Genomic DNA, 20,148 nt, shown 5'->3' with positions numbered 1-20,148 from the left:
CAGAACACAGCCTTCATTTTAATGAACCATTTCTGACTATTTTCCTTCCAGATGCTGAAAGAAAAATTCCCATAGAGGGATGATTCAGACATTGTTAACTGTAATGGAATATAAAACACACATTAAATAAGAGCAGTGCTATTGCTAAGGAGTCTTTCAACTGCCTATTTGTGTAAGCATGGATAAAGATGTGATATTTCCCTTGACAATGTCAGAGACAGAAATATGAAGCTTTCTACAAAAGTTCAAGTCCCTCCTGATTTTTTATGAGTTCACAGACTGACAGCATTTATCAGTTACAGATGCAATGATGAAAGGAAGAAACTGAAGATACTAATACATACAAATTTCATTCTGATTTCATCTATGAAACATTCAAAATAATGGGAGACAAATATTGAAGAATCTCCGAATAAAACTCAGATTTTCCTGCTTCCATTGATCATCTCAAGTACTACTAGATTAAAGGACCTTTTAGGACATTAGATGACATACAGTTTTCCTTCTCAGGTAACTTATACCTTCACTAAAAGGATTATATGTAAAATTCCATTTAAATGCTTTACATTTTCACAAACTAGGACTAAAATTTAAACATATCAAAAAAATGCCAAAGGTTTTCTGCAGTGCATATTGTCTAAAATATGATTTTTGAAGAGAAGGTCTGTTTTAGCAATATTTTTACCTTTCTAAAGAAGTAGAGAGAGCCTGGAAACAACTGGAGAAAGAAGATACTCAGAAGTACTTGCTGTATATGTGCTACACCCTCAATATTGTACCTGTAAAGCTAAGTAAAAATAGTAAGGGATGCAAATTTAATATGAGTAGGTCATTTTTAACAGTATTTATTTTCATTTTGTAATTGCAGTAGAGAAATTCAGCAATAACAACAGCAAAGCACCCTAGCTCATACAAGCGGTCACTTACAAGCTTCTGCAGTCGCAATTAGAGCCACATTTGCTTTCTTTTTCTCTACCTTTCAATAGTTATCTAACAAATCCCCAAAAGACAAGTGATTCAATGCCAAAAAAATGTCTAAATAAGTTATAAAATGCTTAAGCATCCATTTTAATCTGAGTAACAGGCAGATCTAATGAAAATGTGAATACTACTATATTCTTAACGAAAAATGATTTTAAAAGGTAACAGTAAAATTCAAAATAAATTAATTTAAGAAAATAATGAAGATTTACCTATTTTGATCATAGTCTTTTGGACTCTGGAGAAGAAGTAGAAAAACAAGCATCTAAGAACAGTTGAAGCTATTTCTGTATCACTTTCAATTTTTAAGTTGATGAAACAGAAAATTAATTGGAATTACTAAACCATCCTTAACCTAACATTTTCAATATTTTAACAGCTATAATTTGTGGAATAATAGTGCAAACAAAAAGATAAAAGTATCCTATTTTGAATATTTATTCATTAATCCAAAGGGACTAGAAGTGTTATTGTATGTAATGCTCCTGAAATGATGAATTGTTTTAAATTACTGTGCTGGGTTCACTTCACAGTGCTAAGCTATCCATGTAATTTTAAAAGGCCTAGCAAAGCAGGACTCATACACACAAATTCTCTTCTTGAAAGAAAAAGTATTCTAAATTTTTGCAGTGTTATTTTGTATAATTTTCCCCCAGAATTCTAGGTGCTCTTGTCCCCATACAAAATTCTGTTAATGCTTCTTTGATACTGTTAGCCTGGAATAAATAACTGCATGGATAGGATTGGCCCTGAAGATTTTTTGAGATTTTACAGTCTAGAAGAAAATCTACAGTCTACAGAAAAATGACTGGATTGACTGTGGGGATGAGGGCTTGCTTATATATGTATCAACACAAAAATCAAAGGCACTGAGGAGAGCATGCCTATAAAGGAAAAGTTGAAGGGATTTTGGTAGTGTCCTCAATCCCAAATTATTCTGTTAGATATAAAACAAAGCATAGAGGCATGTGAGTGCATGTATGTTCTTGGCATGTTTTTTTGAGTTTCAGAGCCATTGCATTTGCACATACTACGAAGATTCTATGTCTCATCATCTGAAGAGACCAAGCAGTGAGATGAAAATATTTACTCTCTCATCTGAGATATCAAGCAGTGGCTGAGGACAATGTAACCAGCTCATGTATGTGGGTGAAGTCTGCCTTTCATTTCTTCGTCCTTTACATCTCATTGCCTGATCTCCTGACAGTTTCACAGTCAGTATGTGAAGTGTCACATCTTACACCCTCTGTCAATACACTTTGTGTTACATTTGTCATGCAAGAAGGCAAGTCCTTTACTGGAGATGCTCAGAGGGCTTTATACATATGAATGTTCCCCATTCCTGCTTCTAAATTGGAACATTCTTCCAACTGCTGACTAGAAAGTAGATTGCCATTTTCTTCCAAGAAACAAATCACCAACAGTGGTAACAGGTAGACAAATGCAAACTGGATGAAAGTATACCAAAAAGTTCTAAATGGATGGTAGAAAATTCACATCTATCTTACTGGATAATTATCAGATATCTATCTCTATGTATGTATTTCTCAGTAGATACCTAGATATCTATATCTGTATACTTAGGATCTCAAGGTTGCAGAAATTTTCTATATCTTTATTGTAAGGACAGATTTATCTATCAAATTATGCAACTTCTAAATGTGACAAGGTTTCTAAATGTTACTTCTAAAGATTTCTAAGTACAACAGGAATGGTAATGTCTATAAATAAAAAGTCTATAAATAAAATTTCTTCAAATACTTTCTGGTTTATCATTTTTACCTACTAAGCGTGCTCTTTTTAATAATCATCATGAACACAGGGCAACACAGAGTCCTGCCACAAACACAATGTGATAAAAATCTCTCTGACTTCTGGAGAGTGGTGCTTTCCCCCATTTGCAGCCAGCACTGAAGGTTACAGCTGAAATTCAGCTTTCAGCATCACTCAATGTTACTTGTTCAACAACTGAAATACATAAAGTACAGAACTTAATGAACTACCTTGGCAAAAGAATTTTTGCTTTGTCAGATCAAAAGAGAAGTCATTAGAATCATTACTTATTACATGTAAGAGAGTAAACGCAAAAGTGCATCCTCAAGCACTTCCTCAGAGCCAGGAGAGCTCACACACTAAGCATGCACCAAGTTCATTAAACTCAAGATCTTTAGCCAAACCCTTGGCAACCAGTAGCTTGGGTATGGAGCTCACCAGCTGGGTGGCCACTGGCAGAGCTGCCTAGCTTTCTGGATAGCCCCAAGGAGGTTGCCATCAATGAATCCAACAAATGTAGTACACCTCCTACCCCCCAGAAGACAGGACTGGTAGCCCAGCAGCTGTGAAACCACTAGTCTCCTTCAGATAACTGAGGAAGACAGCCAGCAACAAAGCCAACCACCTGGAGAAAATGAGCAATATGCCTTCTCTCCCATCAAAGAGATCCGAGAAGGAAGCAGATCAGCCAGTAGTCCATCAGGTGGGTTGCATGACAACCAGGTTATTTCAGTGATTCAAGAACTGTTTATTCAGGCTTCCTATCAGCTGGGAAGATAGGCAGCCTGGAGTAACACTGGAGTAACACTCAGGTCTGCTTCAGAGGAAAAGGGGTAGGAGCACCAGTATTCATCAGAGGAAAACTGTTTTGTTTTTTTTTTTGTTTCTTTGTTTGCCTTTGTTTTAAACAAACTATTTGGCAAGTTTAAAAAAAAAAAAAAAAAGTCAGTGACCTACAAATATTAGTGTAAGAGTGTAGATAGACTAAGGAGTACATGACTATGTGAAAGGAACAAGATTAAAATCTTAGATAAACCATAAAGCTCTACTGGGAAATATCCTGCCAGCACGTTCCCCTTGACAGAGCTGTGCTAGGTAGTTTGTATTCACAGAGATCTGCCTGCGCCCAGAGAGCACTTCTGACAATATCAGTGTTATATGAGGCACCACAGCAATAGCCCTACAGTCTGTCTGTGCCAGGCTTTGTGGGGCAGCATTGTCTCTGGACAAGATAACTCCACTGCAGACAGTAGAGCTGCTGCCACCCTGGTGATGTTTGCCAGCTTCAAACATTCATTTTCCTATAGAAGTTGCCACCACCTTAGGATTTATCTCAGGTAGCTCCTGCATGGTGACTTTCCTTGCAAAATAAGACCTCTACAGTCCAGGTGGTGTACAGGGATGTGCTATGGAGCACTAAGATGAGTTGTGACATCTCCTCAGCAGCAGAAGTGGGGTGTTATATGCCTACAGTCCTTTTCCTCGACCCCAGTTTCTAGTGTGCATTTTTTTGTTTTGTTTTGAATTCTGTGTTCTAAATCATAAAAATCCATGCTCTGAACAGTGTCAGTACTCCTGAGCCTGCTCAGGAGAGAGAGAATACTTTGTACTTGAAAACCCACAGAGTTGGAGACAGCAAAGGAACAGGATGACAGCATGTGAAGATAACAGACTCTGTAAATGCTTTCTGAAAACCTCTTCACAACAAATCCAGCATCTTAACGCCTTGCTACGTATGCAGATCTGTGATGTCAACCTGTGACACACCATCATCACTTCAGACCTTTACAAAAGGCTTTTCCGAGTCATATGGCATGCATCCTCCAGCTCCTCAGCAGGTACACCCTGGGGTGCAAGCTGCTCAGAGAGCAGCAAATTGGATGGTTGAGCAGCATGTAGTGATGGCTCATGATCTCAGCAGGGGAAATACCTTTGTGGTTGCTACAACGTGCAATGTATTGCACAATGAAAGCTCTGCTGAAAAGAATGTTTTGTTGTTTCGGTAAGACACATAGGATGGTTTTGAGTATCCTGACAAAACTAGTACAAGCTGCACATCATTACTGAAAGCTTTAAAAGCCTCTGTAATGTACCAAACCATCTAGAATGGATAACTTCTGAGGAAGTGCTGCTGTCCTGTGGATCTACAGTACTGTCTTGCCATACAATAAACACACTAGTCCTTTTGCAGTGCAGACTGTCAAATATAAATGGCAAAAAAAAAAAAAAAAAAAGCTTTGATGCAAATACATGAGCATAAGTTGCAATGCATTTAGAACTGGACTGAGCTTTTCAAGTCAGAAGAACTGTTCTTTTTATGGTGCTCCGATCCATATTTTCTTGTTCTGCTATTTTAAATGGTCGAAACACACTCTGGTAACTATTCAGCTTGACTCTCAACACATTTCTTAGCCATGCATACTATTTTGAGACCTGAAGTAATATGCACAAACATTAAAATCCATTAATCTTAACTAATCTTGAATTCCTATGTGAGTCTAATATAATTGCTATGTAATATTTAAAGATGCTTCTAGAAATACATAAAATACTACTTGTTTATTTCTTTCTCTCTCCAGCTTTGGGATAGCAGAACCTAGAAAACATTCTGCTTGTGTATGTAACTGAAGATGGCTCAAGGAAAGGATATTAAGTGGACGGTATTCAAGCAGGCAGAAACATTAAATTGCAGCACTTCCTTGTTTACAGTTATATAGGCTGTTTAAATCTGTCCAGTGTTGGGTTTTGTGTGGTTCATTAAGACCAGTATCTCTAATCTCAGGGTTGACCACTGTTAAAAACAAACCCCCCTGCTGCTTCCCAAACAGCTATGGGAACCTAATTCACCACAACAGAGTTAAATATAGTGAGCCACTTGAGGTCAATACTAAGATCAGAGTTCTTTCCATCTTCTCTTCTGGTAAGCTTGCTGCAACCTTTTATTCCTTTTTTACATGTTAATAGTTTGGCCATCCTCAGATATTTCCTCATTTTCTCCTAGTATGTGGTGCACTGTTCCTTGCACATGGTAGGATACTTTAAGCAAAGCTTAAACTTCCTTTATGAGTCATGCCACAGCTTGAGATCTACCACTAGCTTATTTGTACAGGTAAGATGGGAATTTTAAACTAGGTTGATTTCCAAATTCAGTGTGCTCTTGGCTCTAAAATACATAAGCTTGAGCAAAATGGTTACAGTACTGCAGAAATGTTTGTACATGGGGTTAATATTAAAGGCAGAGGTATTATTATGACATGCCCACAGACTACAGCAGACTACATTGCTAGAGAAGCTGAAGTGTTCCACTATAGAATAAAAAAAAAAAATCTCTAATCATTACTCAGTGTTGGCACATTCTGATGACAGACATTGTGGCTCTGTCCCCAGAACTGCTGAACACATATTTCAATCAACTCCTCCTCCTCAAAAATTTTTTCCTAAACTTTCATTTATTCCAGATCCCTCCAGAAACTTATACAGTGTTTGTACTCTTCTCAAAATCTGCCAGACCCAAAAGTATTACACCTTTGCTGGCACTTTCTAAGCATTTCTAGCAATACTTTAAGTTTACAGTGTGAATATACTGAGACACCTCAGCTGCCACTGGTAGGATGCAAAAAAAAAAAAAAACAAAACAAAACAAAAAAAACCAAAAAACAAAAAACACAAAACAAAAGAAAAAAGCCAAACAACAACAACTCTATATATGAAGGAACTTTTAAAGGGCATACCCACAGCCATTGACTGATTAAAGCTTGGTCTCTTCAATATACATATCCAGAATGAATATAAACTGGAATAATCACAGCACTGAAATATGCTGGACAGAATCCTGCTTCCTGTCTCAAGGGAAGATAAAATTGTTTGAGAAGCCAAGAATGATTATGCAGTGTCATATGCAGAGGAAGACAAAACACAATAAAAGAGACAATGAGAAAAAATTTCATGGAAACGGTGTAGATTATTTATCGTGCCACAAGACAGCTCTAAATTTGTGCTTTGCTGCAAATTACATGAAGTAAAGGCATTTACAGTACAAAATAAGAAGATCCACAAAGGACTGAGGTAGGATCATTTGTTTATGACAGCCATTAGATTTACTCAAGTAATTCTAAACTTCTCCTTTATGCAGATATAATTCTGGGAGCAGAATTAAAATAAATGTGTCTATTAACATCTGATAGCACAACTCTAATTTCTGAAGGCTTCTCTCAAAACTCAGGACAAAATTACATTTCTATCTAAATCATTTTGTAACCTGAACCTATTCAAAAATATATATGAAAATACATATATTTTATGGAGAAAATTAAAAGTAATATCTTTAAGACTAAAAAGAGGGAAAGAATAGTGTATCTGAAAAGGTTATGGAAATTATGATTAAGAATGCTGACCAGTGAATATCCTTAGATATAAAAATCAGAGAAGTGCCAAATAATAGCAATAACACCAGTTCTGTTATGTCAAGAATACACCTCCCCAGGTCAGATCTAGAGCAATATGAGGCCTTTCAAAAAGGTCTCGGTAGCCATGAGTAAAAATGTGAAATTTTCTTTCTTATCTCTAGTTAGTGATAGAATAAACACCAACTTCCCAAAATCAGAAGCTACAAAAGAATATTTAAGAGAAGAAACAGACATGAAGAATACAGAGTCGGTGGGAATAAATAGAAAATTCTCAATGACCATAAACTGTTTAAACATTCTTCCAGTTTCTATTTTTGTTATAATCACAACTTGACAGAATATTTACAGAAAATGGAAATTGGTCAAAAGAATGCTTTTGTCAAGATTTAAAGAAAAAAAAACAGAACCATACCTATTAGACCTGTTAGCAAGGTAACATTCTGAGCAGAAATATTCGTTAAGCACTGGTAAAATTCTGTAGTGACTATGAGGACTATGAGTAGGTTCACAATAGGCTGACAAATGATAAATCTAAAGAACAGCAGGAAAAGAAAAGTATTAAGAGGAAGGCTTGGGGTCAGAAGTTCTCTTTCCCTGCATCTGAGTTATCTGCTAGACATCAGCAGAGAGAGAGTGTTTTACCTCTATAGAGAAGGGAAAGGCCTGAGGCAAAGATGGAGTTTTAGGAGTCAGTTACAAAGTATGTAACCAAAACTTGTACAAAAGAATATGGATACTAGGGAAAAACCACTGGCTCATGAAAATTATATATATATATATTTCTATATATAATATATATTTCAGTATTACTTATCATTAAGTAATGCCTCTGATAGATTTATATCAACAAGATATACATCCCGATGCAGAGCTTTAAAAACACACAGTTGGATGCAGAACTACTTCACACTTACACCGAGTACTTACACTGTACTGACTATGGGAGAAAATTAAATACATAGCCAAAAAGTTCAAGATCAAAAGTTCCTCTGGAACCTCAGAGTTCTTTCCTCTGTGTGACTGCAGTTTTGTGTGCACCACTGCGATGCCTTCCTGCTAGTGCAAACGTCATTACACAAGGCATACAAAATTTGATTGTGACTAGAATTGTATTCAGCATGACTTGACAGTAGTTGAGCCTGACATTAACAACTAACTATTCTATTAAGCAGAAGATCCTGCTCTGAATGACCACTTTAGGTCCACATGCAAACTACTTCAGAAGTGAAGGCTAACCTTCATTACGGAACACTGCATAATGCACAGAATACAGTAGTGAAAACTTCAGTGTTTCACAATTGTATTTCTACTGTTCCTTTCTTTTGGAGCAGGTCATTCAGGCTATCTCAAGGTAGAGTTTTGCAAGCATTCAGATCCTAGATTTGGGTGCTGGAGTTACCCACTTGTGACAGTTATCAGACTCAACCCATCAGTAAGTCACGGTTTGATTTGATTGATGTAGCTTCAATTCCTGTTATAGCTGAGAACATTGCAACAAAAGAACAAAAGAAGTAGCAACAAAATCTGTGAACAGCTAATAATTCTCTTTTCTTAATTTTCCTAAGACAGAAAATTACAAAAGTTCAATTTTATCTCATAATAATTGGTATGTAGAATCTGAATATTTCACGTGCTTGTCATTGTTAGATAAAACACAATAAGAGCATAGCAAACTGAGTGAGTGAGAACAATGCAGTCCCCATGGAAGAGTTTTTGACTGATTTGGAAACTGATGTTAAGCATAAAGAATAATCCACAGAATTTCAGATTAAAGCAATATTAAGAACAGGTCTGATACGAAAAATTGACAATTCATCTTTTGGCTGCTTATTGCATGGAAAATACATTTTATGTGTTGGTGCAGTATTTGTGCATTGTAGTATAAGCATATGGAACTCTTATCCCTCTTAATTAATTCAGTTTTTTGATACTTGCAATAATATTAGGGTTAAAAAGATTGTCAACATAGTTTAATACATCCTTACTGAGAGCTTTTCTGTTTCTATTAACAGATCTAGAATATGACGTTGTCCTTAAATTACCAGCCGGAGTTGTTCTAGGATCAGAAATTCATCTTTCACATAAACATGGGCTTTATCACTAAGATATCTGCCCACTCCTCTTCTTACATCTGCAGAAAACAATGGACTTGACTTACAAAGAAAACCAGTCAACCATCACACCGTTTTCACCATTTTAAAGGTTTTTCATACTTCCACAAGGCTGTATTACTGAGATCTGGAGTACTCTATATATTGATATATGCCACTAGCCACAAAAATTTTAGTAGGTGTTCTTTGTATGAGATCTTAATTTGACTAAACAAAGTTATTTGTGCAGGTAGCCTTCTATAATTAATTTTAAAAAATCATGGCAGTCTAACATACGATTGTGTGCTCCAGATGCCAATATAATCTTCCTGCCTTACTACTGCAGCTGTTAAACAACGGACTCCCCACTCTCTAGGGATGAACAAGGTACAAACACTTGTGACTGGATAAGGCTTCAACCTTACTAACTGTCTGAAAATTCACACAGTGCAGGCTATGATTCTACAGTCAATCACTCTCCAGGTGGAAGAGGAATGATTTATCAGTCCTTAGTACCTTACTTCCAAAACACCACTGCTTTATTACTTATCATTATCTCTTTAGCAGCTGGCACTAAAACTTTCATCTCAGTCCCATAACTTTTATTTATTTTAAGGTAAAGTCTTAATCTACCCTTAGGAATCAGGAAACCAAGACTGCATGGCATGAGATCTATCTTGGACACCTATCTGAAACAGCTGCAAACAATTACATTATGCTTACCTACTGCAGGTTCCAAAAATCCATTTTCCCCAAATCACTCTGGTACTAAATATATTCATTCAATCATTTTTTTAAAATTCAAACCATTCTTGACCTTGTCAAGTCAGTGATTTGATCTTTTCCTTCCACTGCAGTATTCTAGAGAAAATAAATATCCCAGATTGACTCTTTTATTTGTTCTTCTCATTAAGTGATTAGACCTAGACAAATCCAAACACTGCACATAGTAAACAGTAATAATTTCCAAAAGCTTATTTCTGGAATGTTGAAAACTGTAAAAAGAACATCTTTCCTACAGTCAAATTACTTCTGCTACCCATGCTCAGCTAGGATTAGAAAAGGCTACATTCTCTGCATAAAGAATTCTGGGGAAGGTTGCTGTTTCTGTCCGCTGTAGTGCATTTTTTGACATGTGGACACTAGTTTGTTAAGGTCATTGATTCATTTTACATAGTCCAGTAAACAGCAATCTTAATGAAGTTTTTTTGGCTGATACTCCATTATAGCTGGCATAATAAACAGCTGACTAAAGTATTCCAGTGTTCAGTGAACAATGATAGAAGTGTCTATTAAGGGCATGCAGCTATGCCAAATATGATCATATATAATCAGCTGCACCAGAAGAGCCTGTCGACACACTGGAGAATATAGTCGGTCAGATGATGCATCTGCCACAAGTGGCAGCTGTTGTGCTCTGGAGTGTAGACAATTAGACATGAATATACTCCTTGGGCTATTTACAGCACTCAAGCATGGTATTAGATGACACCTGTTAAACTGTAATCCCTATGTTTTTTACATCTACTCATCATAATTATTGAAAATACAATTTAAGAAACCTAAAGAAATTGAATCTCATAAATAACAGTAAGCTAGCAGCCATACTGCATTTATTTGTGAACTTTCTTAGGAGAAGCTGTTTGAAAGGTTCACAGCCAGACTATGTACAATTATTAGACCTTTACCAAGTTCATAAAAGCCATGTGCCACACTTACAAGAAGTGTGTGCTATACTGAATTTTTTATTTAAGGGAGTTTTATTAGTAGATTTTATTTCTTTTGACCATGTGGGCATTTTCCTTCACATCACTAGATGTGATGATAATTCTGATTGCATTATCAACCCCTATATTTTCTCTGAGTGAGAAGTTTTTCTTATATAGAGTAAGTAATTTGGTGGCTTATCAAATTATTTTTTATGTATTGAAGAAAAAATGACTACTGCAAATGTCTTTCAAATACATCAATACCAGGAGTTATTAAAAAGCCTTTTATAATAGAGCCTTCCTCAATGTAGAAAAATAACAGTCCCCTAAATGTCAAGATAAATTATGAAAACATATTTTAATGTTAGAGTCTGGAATATTGTACTCAAATTCCTAAACTCTTAAGGTTTGATCATCATGGATTGAAAAAATAGAATGTCAGTAGTTCTCACATAAAATAAGACTTTAAAAAGTAAACTACACTTAGAAGATATTGAAAATATCTTCTAAGGATATTGAAAATATGGTTCCCAGGATGCAAAAAACTTGTACTGCATTAATTACTTTAATATCCTTAAAAGTTGTCAGTTTGTCAATTCCGAAGCTTTGTTTTTTCTTTTTAATGCACAAGGCACATAAGGTTGACACCCCTAAAGAACCAAACAACACTCTTTCCTTCAATATGTGCAATGACTTCATTTGCTGAAAACTCCTAATTTAATCTTGTTTTCTCATACTTTGAAAAATATATGTCAGAATTGCTCTTAAGCCTGTAGATTTAAGTCATTGTGAGGAAAATAATTGGCCCCACTAATGGCCAAAAGAAAAATCAACCATGAAAGAGAACATTAAAAATAGAAAAACCCACATAAGTTAAAATCTAATGCTACAGACCTGTTGCATACCAGTTTTGCTCAAATCTCCGAGGAGTTGTCACCCTAAGAAGACACCAGCAAGGGTACAGGATCTCTGGGCCAGCTCCCTTCCCTTAAGTGATACTCACATTCCTTCATCACATACACCAACAGCACAAAATATGCCATGATATGGTATAATGCCTGACTCAGAAATCAGCTATAAAGTAATTAAAGCTAGCCCAAGACTAACAGTCTTGATCAAGAAGGAGATCAGAACTTAGCCAGGAAGCTAAAAGTTCAGCAAGAGGAAGGAGTCACAAGCTGCAGAAACTCCAAGTACTGATCACCAAGCAATCACCCAGTAGTAACACTTGGGATTTCAGAGGCTCTTTCAGCACCTTTTCAACTTTGTAGGATTGGTTGGGTGAGAAAACAAGGCTGGTCTGGGAACAAATGGAAATCTGTGCAGGATTGGTGGGGAGATTTTGGTTTAATTAGAGAAAGGCACTTTCCTTAAGCTTGATGGGGTTGGAAACCACACTGGATCAATCACAATGCAAATGCTTTGCCAAGCACTTGGAAAAAATCAGCAAGCTGCCCAGGATGCAGAATTTCCTCTGATATTGTCTAAATGTCACTTAATGTTCTGTAAATGCTGTGTGTTTGTTGTTTTTTTTTTAAACTCCTCTTCCTACTTTCCCCCCAAAAAAATTCTTTTGCATCTTAACTTGCTGACTGTTCAGAAAGCAACATAATTATGTGCTATCTCAATATATATGACAGCTTTTATGACTCTCATTTTTATTGCAATAAATATTTTAAGAACATGAGGAAAAGCAAACTAAAATTAGGAAAGTAATTACTAAAAAGGAGGAACTACAATCAGAAGTTATTTAAAACTAGATTTTGCTAAATTACAAAATGGTCAAACAAAACAAAAAATGCTGCTTCAGCAGTGTGCTTTTAACAAAGGTTTGGAAAAAAGGAGACCACAAGCTCCAATGTTCTAAGACCATGGTTTTCTTGCTTTCTGACAACGTTTGAATCACATGCTTTGATAAGGGTGCTACATGCTTCTGTAGAACTTCAGGGAACTTATGATACCTGTGACCCTTGCTGTTAGGAGAGATGAAGAATGCCAAAGGAATACATGTACCTTCTGCACCAACACCTTGAGAGTAACAGATTTTAAAACCCCTCAGCAGTCCTATTAAGACTGCACTTTAATTGAAATAGAGCCAGTCTGCTGGCACTGAAAATTAAAAAGATTGTAGAGAAGTATTTATGCTAGTAGCTGGGTGAAAGCCAACTGGCACATAAGAACACCTAGTTCAGACTGATGTGACCCCTGAGAGGATGTTGTTAATGTTCAGTGTCTTTGAAAGGCCAGAAGGAAATAAACATCATGGTCACCATAAATAGAGTAGACAAACCAGACTGCCAGCTAGGTTGGCTGACTTGCATGTGCAATGTCAAACAAGGAAACAAGGGCAACATTTACAAATGCTTCTGCCCAAGAGCTGCATGCCTAACACACAAGACGGGGACAGAAAAATCTTTGTTGCTGATGGTATTGGGGCTAGGTCACCAGGGAGTAAATGCAGAAGAATTAAATCCAATTAATAAGGTGTAAAAAAGAGATCAGGGCATGGTGGGATTTATTTTAGAGTTCTGGACCATTTTAAGAAGAAACTGAGGAGGAGATTGGGACTATGTTTGAACAACCTATGGAAAAGGCTGAAAATGATATGCTTCATATGCTTCACCTTCAAGGTGTCATGAAGGTGGCGGATAAGGTGGCTTCATCAAATCCCACAGTATCAAAACCAGGGGCTCTCTTTGAAATTATTTGAAGATCAGTTAAAAGGAGATGAAAGCAAGTATTTCTCTGGGCAGCTGGTGATCGCTGTTTGGAACTTGCTGCCATAAAAGGCAGCTTCAAAGAAGGATTAGAGAAACTCACAGAGAATGGATGCTATAGGTATATATATGTACCTATTCTATACATAGGGATGGGGGATACTCCCATGGCTGCAGGGTGTGTAACATGGGTAGACCTGTATGCTGACCTTAAACACAACCCCTTGCTGCTGCTGTTAGAGATTAGTCTGATTTAGACTTTGCCACTGCTTTGAGGAAAACTAATCATGTGATGTCTAAGGTATTTCATATGGGGGTGGTTATGATTGTGTGACTGGGAATTATGGCAAGACCTTTACACTTGGTTTGTAAATGCCTGCTATTTCCACTAAACTTCAGAAGGCAAGCCCCTTATCCTGCAGAACTGTTACAATGTTAGTATTTGCTACAGACTCTTATAGAAAGTGTGGTAAGGAGTCAATTACACTGATTGCAAAATTTTGCTCAGAAAATTATCCTTACCTTGAATAGCTGATAGCCAGATCATTCCATACAAAATCTTATATCACAGAGCTGACATTTTCAGAGAGAAAGACTGTGAAACCTGGAATTTGCTTCCTCTTCTCACTTCCACCATACCATGATTACTGATTAATGCAGGTGTGAAGAAATCTTCTGTCTCCACTTGCCTGAGCACTTCTGCATCCCATGATAATAAATAGGGAAGTGATGCAGCTCAGTAGCTTGCCACAATTTACAAACCAGTTTCTTGTTTGTTTGTTGCTTTTTTTTTTTTTTTTTTAAATCCCTCTCCAAGATTCCAGTGCTGTAGAACAGCTGGCTACATGCAGTGGCCATCTGCACTTCCTTCATCTTTTGAGATTTCAAATTGATTTTCTTCAGCCTAGCATGAGGAATTAAGGGGTGTTCATTGCCTGATGATGTGTGTTCATACCACCCAATGGAGCTCGGAATATATATATATAATATAAATAATATATATAATTTTAGTATAACACAATCAGTGTAAGCAAACTGTAAAATTTTTACCCATGGTTCAAGGATTCAAATATAGATTATATCTAGCCCTGTGTATGTGAACTTTAGCCAAATGCCAAAAAATCGCTTTGTGGATTGATGGCACTTACCGCCCAAGACACAGTATAGTATGTTCAGATAAAATGAGCAATGTATTTTTAGGACTTGCACAGAAGACTTTCAAAATAATACATGTAGAAACAATTTAAATCAAAATGGAGATGATGCAGACAGTGCAGAAGTCAAACAGATTTCAAAAGAGAAATATTGATTAATGTATCTTCTCAAGAGTGGCTTTATTCAACTAAGCAAAACTGAAGTACTGTAGAATATTTAGAAGAGTCTTTAGTCTCCATTATTTCATAGCATTTTTAGCCCCTTACTGCGCTTGATTTATGAAGACTAATCTGGCAAAATATTTTATCCCCCTCCTAAATTCAAACTTCAGAAATTCCATTAAGCTTACTGGAAGGACTAACCTACTTCAAATTAAATACACATGCAGAGCTGTGAGAGAGCTTAATCCAAACGTTAAGTGTAATGACAAAATAAATCTAAAAGATAAACTGATGCTGCTGTAAAAAATGGAGAAAGAATATATGAATTTTGCACAGAAACATATTGCAAACATCTAAAATTATATCCCACTTATGCCATGGATATATGAGACAATGTAAAGCAAGATAAAAATGAAAAGAATATGCATGGATTAACATGCAACTTAACATAACTTCTAGATAAATTTTGTCAATAGAAAAGTTCAATAAATTGAAAGCACATGTTTCACTTAAATTTATATTAAAGACCTTTATTTACATTTAAAAAAAAAATGATATAACACAATTTTTTGTACTTCACAAAATGATGATACACTGTTTGCTTCCAAAAGGGAATAATACACTATTTAGAAATTTTTCTTTGGAATGTCAATACTTTGTCATTACAATAATATAAATGAATTGATATATGCTAGGCGAACTAGACATTGTCAAATTTAATTAAATGTTGGCTTGTTAAGTTTCCTAAAAATAGACAGGAAAATTGCCTAACTCAACCAAATTATACTGTTCTGAAAAATGTGAGACAATGTGATTTAAATGTATTTTTCCCTTTCAGTTCTCAGAAACATGTAGGCATTAATAAAGTTTTGTGGTTTAGAAATATAATTTAAACCTCTTAAAAAGTACATAATGTACTAGAGTTAAATAAAAAGATAAAACTCAGTTTATATTAAAGTCATGCAAGATTTTGGAAACTGGAGGTGAACAATCAAATCATTTTAGGAAGCAACTCCAGTAATCTGGTTAATCATGGGGTGACTTGCTCACAAATGTATGCTAACATGCATGAAAAGAGATGGTTATTATCACAGCACTGTAGAAAGAACTGGTACAGTGTCCTAGACTTTTCCAAAGAAAATTGGAACTATAGCTTAATATCAGAATTTTAGTAGGTCTGCTACATTCTAGCCTTTCATTCTAGGACATGGTAATGAGGTGGCAATAATCATCATAGAGAATAAATTTTCTTATGTAAAATTTGCACTCTATAAGGTCTAACTTATAAATACAGAGATAAACTATTTCCTTACAAAGTGGTATACAAAGACTCATCTGGGCTTTAAACCTGTGAAATATCTTGTGGGTAGACATATTATGCATTAACAAAAATAAAAACAAAAGAAAACAACAAAAGAAAAACAAACAACAACCAACCAACCAACCAACCAACCAAACAAACAAAAACCCACAAAATCCAACTAAAGAAAACACCAACCCAGCTCTTTAATTGGTGTCTCTATCTTCCACAACACAAGAAAGCTGCTTTTGTCTCTGAAATGCTTTCAAGTAGGCCTGCTTTCTTATATAATTATATTTATATATATGTATATATATTTCTTGAGTGAGTGAAACAGATCACAGTAGAATGTTAATGTTAGATGCTATTAAAAATTGTCTAATAGAGAGAAAAATAGAAAATATAGTCTAGACTCTTACCTCAAAAAGTCCACCACCAACAAAACAAAACTACAGACTAATCTCCATGTACTTACTCTTCCTCCAGCGGTTTGCCCTGCTGTAAGCTAACATATGTCTCACTGACTCCTTTCTCTGCCACGGATAGTCTTTTTTTTTTACATAAAACTTTCTATCCTCTATATAGCTTCAATGTTAAGTCCAAAATTTTTTCATCATAGCCAGAGCATTATCAGAATTTTGGTTGCCTGGCCAACCTAGTTTTTTTCTGTGATGCCTATGTCAGTGGACAAGGGAAGAGACGCTGCTGTCATCTATTGAAGCTTTAGTAAGACCTTTGACACAGTCCTGCATGACATTCTTCAATCTAAATTGGAAATATATATATTTGATGGGTGGATTTTTCAACGGATGAATGAACTGGTTGTGAAATTGTACCCAGAAAGTAGTGGTCAGTGGCTCAGTGTCTGGATGAAAATCAGTGACAAGTGATGTCCCTCAGGGTTCTGTACTGCAACTGATGATCTTTAATGCCTTCATTAATGAAGACAGTGGGATTGAGTGCATTTTCATCAGCTTTGCAGATGACATCAAGCTGTGTGATGCAGTCGACACAGCTGAGGGATGGGATGCTATCCAAAGAGACCTAGACAGGCTTGAGTAGTGGAACTGGGAGAAACTGATGATGCTCAACAGATCCAAATGTAAGGCCTTAAACTTCTGTGATGGCAACCTCCACTATCAGCACAAGCTGGGGGATGTAAGAATAGAGCATAGTCCAGCCAAAAAAGGACTTCAGGCTACTAGTGGATGATAAGCTAAGTATAAGCCAGCAACTTCACCACTCAGAAAAACAACTGTATTCTGGGCTGCATTAAAAGAAGCGTGGCCAGCAAATCAAGGGAATTGATCCTGTCCCTCTGCTCTGTGCTGGTTAGACCTCATCTGGAGTACTGTGTCCAGATGTGGATTTCTCAGTAGAGGAAAGACATGGATCTTCTGGATCGAGTCCTGAGGAGGGCCACAGGAATGATCTAAGGGACTGAACACATTTCTTGTGAGGACAGAATGAGAGAGCTGGAGCTGTTCAGACTGGAGAAGAGAACTCTGGGGAGATCTGATAGCAGCTTTGCACTATATAAATGAGGGCTATAAGAAAGAAAGGGATAGAATCTTCATCAGTCTGTTGTAGCAGGACAAGGATAATGGTTTCCACCTAAAAAAAAGGGGAGATATAGTTTTGATAAAAGAAAAAAGTTTTTTACAATAAGGATAGTGAAGCACTGGAATGGGTTTGCCCAGAGAGGTGGTGAATGAATGCCCCATCCCTAGAGGCATCCAGTGTCAGGATGGACAGGGCTCTGAGCAGCCTCGTGCCCCTGTTCAGTGCAGGGAAGTTGGACTAGATGGTCTTTAAATGTCCCTTCCAACTTGAACGATTTAGTGATCTGTTATGAATGGCTTATTTCTGGTCTTTGAAATGATTTCCAAATCAATAGTACCCTGAAGGTTTGCCTGTGGTTTAGTAGATGCTATCAGGTTTTTCTTTACACTTGGAAATAAGGATTATGGGAATTTTAAAGATAGGCAGTGCAGTGGAAATCAAAGCCAAACCCCAGTGATAAGAAATAATTTCCCTAAAATCTTCATGGAGCAGATATCTAGTCTGGTGGACATTGAGAAAATAAAATATATTGCTTCCTGAAAAAAAGTAACCCATCTACCACCAGTAGAATATTAGGTTGAACTATGAAAAGGTAGCAACTGTAGACTTTTATTGCCATTTCCTTTTATGAATTATCTTGGACATCTCATAATTTGTTAATTTTGTTTAGACAAATGAGTGAAGACTGCACAATCAGTCTAAAGCTCTCCATGTGTGGGAGTCCAAGTGGCATCTGTCATTATAAGTAGGAACAATTTTCAGAGAAAGTTATACTAATGTTAATGATGCATTGTAGAAGTGCAGCATAAAAAATCATGGAACATGTAACTTGATTCATGCATAAACTTTCAATTAACATTTCAAACCTAATCCAAAGATGTGGAATTTGTCCTACTGCCTTTAACTGTATCTGAATCCACTGGAGCTATTTTTGGCTCTTTCTGCCATAAACGAACACACGTATACAGAGAGTTCAATGTTACTTTTTACTTGAAAAGTACAAAATTGATACTTTTTCATGACTTTTTCCAGGTTTCTTTCTTTCTTTCTTTCTTTCTTTCTTTCTTTCTTTCTTTCTTTCTTTCTTTCTTTCTTTCTTTCTTTCTTTCTTTCTTTCTTTCCTTTCTTTATCTTTCTTCTTTCTTTCTTTCTTTCTTTCTTTCTTTCTTTCTTTCTTTCTTTCTTTCTTTCTTTCTTTCTTTCTTTCTTTCTTTCTTTCTTTCTTTCTTTTTAAATAGTCCAGAAGTTCCATGGAAACAAAGATGTAAAAACATTAATCTCTGCCTGGCTTTATGTCCATTTCTCTTAGTTATCATTAGGCTTATGGAGGAACCTAGTCACTCTTTTTTCACTTTAAAACAAAAAAGACAGCAGAAACAAAACAGCTTTAAATTATATTTCTGTTGTCTACTCTTGCACCAAGGCCAATTTGGACTCACTACCAGTGAATCACTGCTCTCCCCATTCCAATGCAGATCAAAACCAACCTGCCTGTCTTTTTACCCAAACCATTGCAATATCATCTATTACTCACCCTGATGAACACAGGATTGGAAATCATCCTGACTGCTGTTTTCAAAAAGGAGAACTACTGCAGGAGACCCTCCCTGCTCACATAAGCATTTGCTCAGAGCCACAGTAAGCTACCAGAGCTGCCTCTATACAGACATAATATTTCCTTCCGTCAGGGGCTCCTAATCTACCAAAAATCATACAAAACAACAGAAAGGAATGCGATTGAAAAAGAAATTGTATTCTTAATCCATGTAGGATGAATGAGAATGTCACCCATGATCTGTAAAAACAATTAATTCATCTTCTATTTTTTGTGTATTTTTTATATACATTTTTACTATGTAACATTTTAGGTTGTATATATTCACACAAATTTATTAAAATTAATGAGTGCATTAATAGAGAGGGACAAATAATGAGCTCAATAATTACTTTTCTAGTGTTGTGTTGGTTTTTTTTTTAAATGAAAATGTTAATAGGATAGAAATTATGTAAATTTCTTTTACAGCATTTTATATACATTCACTAAGTGAGAAATGTTATTTGAAATAAAAAGTCATTAAGGACTTCATTGTCCAAAATACTTCACTATTCATTCTAGGAAACTGGATTACAGTTGATATTTACCTGAGTTTGTTTTCATCTTATATAACTTTTGTTTTCGCTAAGCAAATAAACTTTCTCTTTGATAGAAATTTCCCCTTTGATACAGTTCCAGTATGCTACATAGAAGCTTGATAAAGAGACTTAGCAAAATCCTTTCTGTTGCCTATTCCTT

Source organism: Coturnix japonica, chromosome 4 (assembly GCF_001577835.2).
Source record: "Coturnix japonica isolate 7356 chromosome 4, Coturnix japonica 2.1, whole genome shotgun sequence".
NCBI classification, from domain to species: domain Eukaryota; kingdom Metazoa; phylum Chordata; class Aves; order Galliformes; family Phasianidae; genus Coturnix; species Coturnix japonica.
The sequence above is the reverse complement of the archived record's forward strand: the minus strand, read 5'-3'. Positions refer to the sequence as shown.